We start from the raw sequence: 7,763 nt of genomic DNA, 5'->3' as shown, positions 1-7,763 counted from the left end.
TTTCTACGTGAAATGAAGATCAAATGACAGGGAGATTGTGATAAGAACACAAATGTGAAGTAGCGAAGGGCAGGGTCTGATGCAAGAATGTGAGTCTGAAAGCAATGCAAGAAGAGTCTCAAAGCTTAGCATTAGTTGTGCATAGGACAATGCTAATGAGGAGATTGGCGGGGCTCACAAAATTACATTAATAGACTTTTAAAATTATTGGAGGCCACGCGTGTGGGCTGTAATCATCCGAATATATTAGCTAGATACGCATGTACAACTTGCATGCTTTTATAATAACTTAATACCATTAAAAACATATTTTCACTATCTCTCCATTTTTAAATTTGAAAAACACTCAAGTTGCCTCCTCCTATGGGCTATTAGTAGGGGGCTATTGGTGGTACCACCAAAAGGTACCAAAAGTGGTACCTCCTATACATGCCATCACCCTTGGGTCTTCCTTCAATTAATGTGAAGGGTTCCATTAGGAAGAGAATGGGGTCTAGGAGGTCCTCTTTATTTGGCATTTTAAGGAAGTCAAACCTTTAGTATTAAGGAAGTAATCAAAGGACAGCTTTTGAATTCAAACAAAAAAAACGGCTAGTTTATTTGAATTCAAAGTTTCCCCCCAAAATGGAATTCAAAGCCTAGCCAGTAAAACCATATCATGTAGCATATCTATGGAAAGATCTAGATGCATAGATTGTAGATCTATGATCTCCGCTCAAATTGGAGATCATATGTGGAAGTTATGGAAGGCCAAAAATAATAAAATTATCCACTTCCTTTTTGGGGGGGAAAAGTGCATCCTTTGATCACTCTTACACATCTCTTTCATACCCACCATTCTTGCATACATGGCATACACCTATTTGTCAAAATGTTAATCACCTCCATAAGCTCATGGCAAATAAAGAGGCCCTCCTACACCCCATCCTCTTCCTAATGCCTTTCCTGTAGAATTATGGACAATGTTATTGTACGCATATTCTACTAAGGGTAAATACTTTTTCCATTGATCTCTTTGATCTACTTCTGTAACATAGGCTTTAAGTAGATCAATGATAGTCGAATTTGCTATCTCACTTTGGTCATCCGTTTGTGGGTGATAGGTCGAAGAGAAAAGAGGCCCTTCCAAAAATTACCGGTCATTCTTGGATCTCTATCGGATACTATAGATGTTGGTAAGCCATGGTAATTAAATACTTGTGAGATAAAGAGGGTTGCCATGTGATGTGCTTTAATAGTCTTTTTGACCGGTATAAAATGCGTTTGTTTGCTAAATCGGTCTACTATTGTCCATATTCTTGTGTTCCCATGTATGGAATTGGGTAATCCAAAGATAAAATCCATAAATATACTCACATGGAGATCAGGTAGGCAATGGTTGAAGTAACACAGTCTACTTCCCTCTATCATACTGTGTGATCGTTTGACATGCAATGCATTGGGCAACATAGTCTGGTATGTCTGCCTTCATTTGGCCAATAGAAGTACATCTCTACTCCCTTGAGGGTAGCTTGAATCCCTCTATGTCCCGCATAAGGTGGAACATGAGATTCAGACATAACCTTTTCACGTAGATTATGTGTAATGCATAGCCTATTTCCATAGAGAAGAAAACCATCTTGCACATTGTATGGCTCCTCTTTCTTCCCTAGTGCAATATCTGACATTACATCTTTGAATTCTAGATCCGTAGCATGCTCATCTATCATAGAGGATAGATCATTGTGAGTATCTATTGATATTGCATTCACTCATGGTCTTTGTGCAAGTGCATCGACCACTTGGTTGTGCTTACCAGCTATGTGAGTAATATGAAAATTAAACTGTGAGAGAGTGTTTGCCCATCTCATTTTCTTATCACTCAATTTAGTTTGCGGCAAAAAGTATTTAAGACTTTGATGGTCTATGCACAAAACAAATGGAGTACCTAGGAGATAATGCCTCCAAGCATCTAGGGCATGTAAGATAGCTAGAATCTCTTTTTTCCATGTGCCTAGATTCTTCACTTTCATATGCTATGACATCATGCCCTTCTTGAATCAAAACAGCTCCAAGGCATTGCCCATAAGCATCACACAGAACCTCAGGCTTTGAAAGGTTTGATAATATTGGAATGGGTTGAGAGATAAGCTTTGACTTTAAATTTTCAAAAGCTTCATTCTCTTTTATATTCCATTCAAATCCAAGGGGATTCACTACTAATAATGGGGGGATGTCACCTGCGTGCATCCAAACTAGAGAAACCCCCCTATGTACGGTATCTTACATGCTAACCTACCCCCCTACATACGGAAAATAAATGGACATTCTCGCAATGAGCCATCCTCCCTCATACGGATTTCATATAGAATGTAATGACCCACTATTTTAAGTATACTAGTAACGTGACAATTTTAGAAGCACATGCTTTTGCAAAAATACATGTTGAATTGCAAATGAACAGAAGTGTAGATTTTGTAGTGCTAAAAAATTCTTACCCTTCTTGTAAGAAGGGCAAAATTTGAGTTCACCTTTCATTTTCCATATTAGAAATTAAGCACTCTTTTTAGTGCGATTCTTGAAGATTTATCACTTTTCATGATCTCGCCATGAATTTTGTACCACCATGAAGCTAAATATAACTACAAGTTATGATTATCTTCTAAATTGTTGACAAAGGGATATAGTGGCTAGCCATTAGCGAGTAACATAAATAAATATACTTATCTAAAAATATTATTTTTGATTAATTTTTTAAATTACTGCTCAACTTAGGAGCTAATTTGGAATGGTAAAAAGATTCAAAACTCAATAAACTAAAATAGAGAACATTTTTAAAGCTTTAGTTAAACATGCACAACTTACACTAGGATTAAGAGCTATTTAAATCTTTAAAGCTGCAATGTTTCCATGAACAAGGTTTATGTAAAAAAATATAAATGCCTCAAAACAAATCTATTCACTAATAACAAAACTCAAAGAAATTACAACTTGGTACATTAAAAAAAGCTGGTTCTACCTACCTTTTTTTGTTGTCTATGTTGTACTACGAATTGAAACAATGGACTTAATGCCCCAATAACATAAAAGGCAAGAAAACGAGGCTCTAATCCAAAGACAAACCCAAGTGATAAAATCATGAGGCCTGCCAAAAGTGTTACATAATCAATTCAGAGTGCATACAAAGTGTTACATAATTACTCCAAAGTCCAGTCCAAAAAGGATGAAGAAAAATTATGAGAGGCACGGGACAAGAACGACTATACTAGTAGAATTATGGCAATCACAGTGCGGATTTTGTAGTGGAAGCTAGCCATGTACATAATTAAAAGTAGGTTGCATTGTGGAGCTATGCAATGAAACTAGTTTTTGCTAGCTGTAATCGAGTTGTTTAGAGCTATGCAATGAAACTAGTTTTTGCTATCTATAACTGAGATAAAACTGGCAGAATCCAAGAATCTATATTATAGATAAGATTAAAGAGAGCAATTATGGAGAGAGAGCAAGGGATGCACACAAGAATTTGCCCTAAAAAATAGAGCTCTTATAGGTGTGCGAGAAAGGAAAAGGCATGCAAGGATGGACATTAAAGTCGTTAAACATCTATGAGTAAATTTTGCTAAGTGATAACATTCCTTGCTTGTTCTCTCTCCTCTCTCTAGTAGCCACGTCCCATAAAAGTGTATTTTCTTGAGAGAAGGGGGGGGGAGGGAGAGAGAGACTAGAGGTCGTAATCATTAAAAGAAAGCTAGAAAGAGAGAGTTTCACTACTTTTGAAGGAGGGGGAAAAGAGGACGTGAGCCAAAGAGAGAGACAAACATTCTACAAAATGCACATCTACTAGAGAGGCTCAAAGAATCCAATGAGGCTAAAGTGGGGAGAGGACCAAGATTTAGATCTTCAAGGTTAACCATCTATCTTGAATGCACTGAGAAAAAAGGTTTGTCAAGTCCACCATGAGACATACAATCAAAGGATTTGCATTAATAAAAAGGATTTTTTCTTTCTCAAAGATAATGCATATACCCCCCCCCCCCCAACAATTTCCCAAACCCACAACCATTAAAAAAAGCCCATAAGTGTACTCTTGTTTGGAGCATCCCCCAAAGAGTATCACCCAAGAATTTGTTTAGATAGTGCCCCATAGATTGGCCACAATCCGTACAAAATTATCGGACACAACTACTATTCATCATCGCAAAGTATTTCAAGCGACAATCCCCAAAGCAACGTACACCGGAGAACAGGAGCTAAGGTCCATCATTGGTAGCACCTCACCGCAACCAAAACAAAATTGCTGATAGCAACGTTTTCAAGCCACTCGCAACCCAAGGATAGCTTTGAGTCTCCCAATGCAAACCAAATACAACTTGTGAGACTCAACTATTCCCAATCGGATCATAGTGTCTTTTTGTAGTTCGGCCAAAGCAAGCTCAACACGTCATTGCAAGATCGGAGAAAATTTTAAGACAAGGTCAATATTATCTTCAAACTTGCAAACATAGCAATCACAATCACTTTTTAAACAAAAATCCAAGCTAAATCTCTATACAATGCTCCTTCATCAAGCTGGTGCTTTCTCTCTCACATAAAGAGAATGTTGCTTATTTGTGATTTTTGGTGCCATCAAAGGCCAAATAGGTTATGCATTCATGTTGAAAAGAGCCACAATCATCTCAGAGAAAGGTAACATAGCTCACTGTGTTGCCTAGCTGTGAGTGCAAATAGAGGCCTCACATGAGGATGAGTTACTGCTCCTACTAATGAAACCAGCCAGCTTATTCCATGACAAAGAACTATAAAATCTAAAAACACTTCTATGCTATGGTGGTGACAAAAGGACTACCTTATATTGTTCATGCTGAGGACCTTCACAAGCAGGGCCACAAGAACTCTCATATGGTGCAAATTAGTCCTCTTGAAGCTCCATCGGTGTGTTCGCCATGATAGAGCCAGGATGAGGGTGTGATACATCCTACAAATAAGGCCTCTTGAAGCTTCATCATTGTGTTTGCCACAATAGGACCAGAATGAGGGTGCCATGCATCTTGCAAACAGGTGAAGGCCTACCTTATATTGTTCATCCTCATCGTGTTCACCAGGGATGGTAGTCTCTTCCATCATACAAATCAGGCCTCTTGAAGCTTCCTAGTCACCATGTTCACCAATAGAGGGTCTCAGACATTCTGCAAACATGTGAACATCTCGTTAGAAATGTCGAACACAAACCAGAGCCTTTAACCTCAGCGTGCTCACAACGGGCCCACGGACAAGAGAACACCTTGAAAAACTCAACAATGTTTTCTAAGAACCCTGTGTTGGAAATAAGGTATAGAAACCAGATTAGCGCAATCAAATTTCCAGATTTCAAGCTTCTAGAAGCACTACAACAAATGAAAATTTATACAAATCATGTTTTTGCAATACTCATTGTTGGCAATAGTGTGTAGGGACTACCCGAATGCAATCACTTTTGCATTCATTATTGCGCGCTCATCTAGGCAAGATGTCTTTCACATTCAACAATACACTCATTCTTGCACATTTATAAAAATCTCTTGGACATTTAGGAGAACCCTCAGTTTTGTGCATTCATGCCTCAACAATCTCTCTCTCTCTCTCTCTCTCTCTCTCTCTCTCTCTCTCTCTCTCTCTCTCTCTCTCTCTCTCTCTCTCTCTCTCTCTCTCTCTCTCTCTCTCTCTCTCTCTCTCTCTCTCTCTCTCTCTCTCTCTCTCTCAATAGCCTATCATTGGTAGGGGGTAAATGCTTAGGTCAAATAAGGGGTGTGGCATTATTCCTCAATACCCTATTATCAACAAGTGAGTGCACACAGAGAGGGCTAAAGCGTACATGTCAACCACGATGACCTCTCCTCTTCTTGCTTGGAGATGAATCCCCACAGTGTGCTTTGTTTGGAGGTCCCCTTTGTAGGTCAAAGAGAGATGCAAATGGTGAGTTCGCTCTCTCTCTCTCTCTCTCTCTCTCTCTCTCTCTCTCTCTCTCTCTCTCTCTCTCTCTCTCTCTCTCTCTCTCTCTCTCTCTCTCTCTCTCTCTCTCTCTCTCTCTCTCTCTCTCTCTCTCTCTCTCTCTCTCTCTCTCTCTCTCTCTCTCTCTCTCTCTCTCGATGCCTCTCGGTAGGAGCATACGTTGAGGAAACCTGGAGAGGGTATACGTCGGCACTAGACATGGCTAGTCCGCCATGGTTGCTTCAGTGTTCAAACTGTGCAGGATATATCCCTACCCATCGGCTTTGCTTTTCCACCTTTCCGCCTCTCGGCCAGGTAAGGACGTGGCAAGCAGGAACTTTCCAGTTGGCGTAAATTGTCCACGTTGGCCGACCCACGTTGCCATGCCTTCAGAATTCAGCGCCGGATTCAGCCTGCCCCGTCGTGCGAGCGTCACGCTGAGGAGTGAACTTGCTGAGCCGCTGCAAGATCTCTGGAGGCTTTCCCAGACCAACCATAGTCGCCTTTCGGCGCTTGTAGAGTCGCTCTGGCCACGTCGTTATTCTCTCTCTCCCCTCTTCTCTCCAATCAAACATTAATGCCATTTAAGGGCTAAGGTTAAGAAGCTTTATTTCAGACGCCCCTTGAACTCGACTTATGAAATGTCAATATATTTAGCCTAAAATTTATCATCTTGAACTCAAAACAAAGACACACACAGTGTTTCTCTCCCTCTCATATGAGCCTATATAGTCTCTCTTTTCCCAATCTCTCTCTCTCTCTCTCTCTCTCTCTCTCTCTCTCTCTCTCTCTCTCTCTCTCTCTCTCTCTCTCTCTCTCTCTCTCTCTCTCTCTCTCTCTCTCTCTCTCTCTCTCTCTCAAGCAAACACCCTTACACACACACACACACACACACACACACACACACACAATGTTGATAAGTTAGGAGGGTTTGTTCGAGCATGATTCTTGAGGGCCAACTAAATCATGACGTAATTGGTTAATCTCTAATCTCTCTCTCTCTCTCTCTCTCTCTCTCTCTCTCTCTCTCTCTCTCTCTCTCTCTCTCTCTCTCTCTCTCTCTCTCTCACACACACACACACACACACACACACACACACACACAAGGCAAGGATGAATTTGCAAATCCCCATGTCTGGTGCTTTTAATGCTAGCATTTTGCAATGGACACTCGTGCATGACGAACGCTCAAAGTACAAGGTTATGCGGCAGGCAATTATCCCATGGTCACGAGTTGATGACTTCATGCACAGCGAAGGTAAAATTGATGGCTATGATACTGTGTTCAACAAGTATACTCACCATCGTCATCTTCCGGATCAAAAAAAGAGGTTGCTCGACGATATATGGATTGAAAAAATTGTGTGAGTGCAAAACGATTATCTGTTGCCTCTTAATCTTTTCAATAGTTAGGTGTTTTCGAGCATTGGTCTAACAATTCAACTTCTGACTTGTAGGTTTTGGTGTGCATATGGTCCACATGACGAGCGACATGCCTCTACCCCTCATTCTAGCAATGCACTTGATGCATCATTGCAAATTGAGCATGGCACAAGCAAGAAAACTAGAAGGCGACGCAATAAAAGTCTCATCAAAAGAGGATGTCAATGCCATTTCAATATTAGCCGGCTACAACGTGATCAAAGCCTTGGGTTGATCTCATATGTTCATCCCTATCATACCGATAAGGATGATTTGGTTTGTCATGGTGAGGGTTCTGAAATTATGTTCTCTCCATGGTTGTCCAAGGAGAAGAAATTATGGGTGTATAATCTACTTCGGCGAGGGTTCACTCCTCAACAGGTATTGGATGGACA

The sequence above is a fragment of the Adiantum capillus-veneris genome, chromosome 12 (assembly GCF_014529385.1).
Source record: "Adiantum capillus-veneris isolate H3 chromosome 12, ASM1452938v2, whole genome shotgun sequence".
NCBI classification, from domain to species: Eukaryota; Viridiplantae; Streptophyta; class Polypodiopsida; order Polypodiales; family Pteridaceae; genus Adiantum; species Adiantum capillus-veneris.
Note: the sequence above shows the minus strand (reverse complement) of the source record.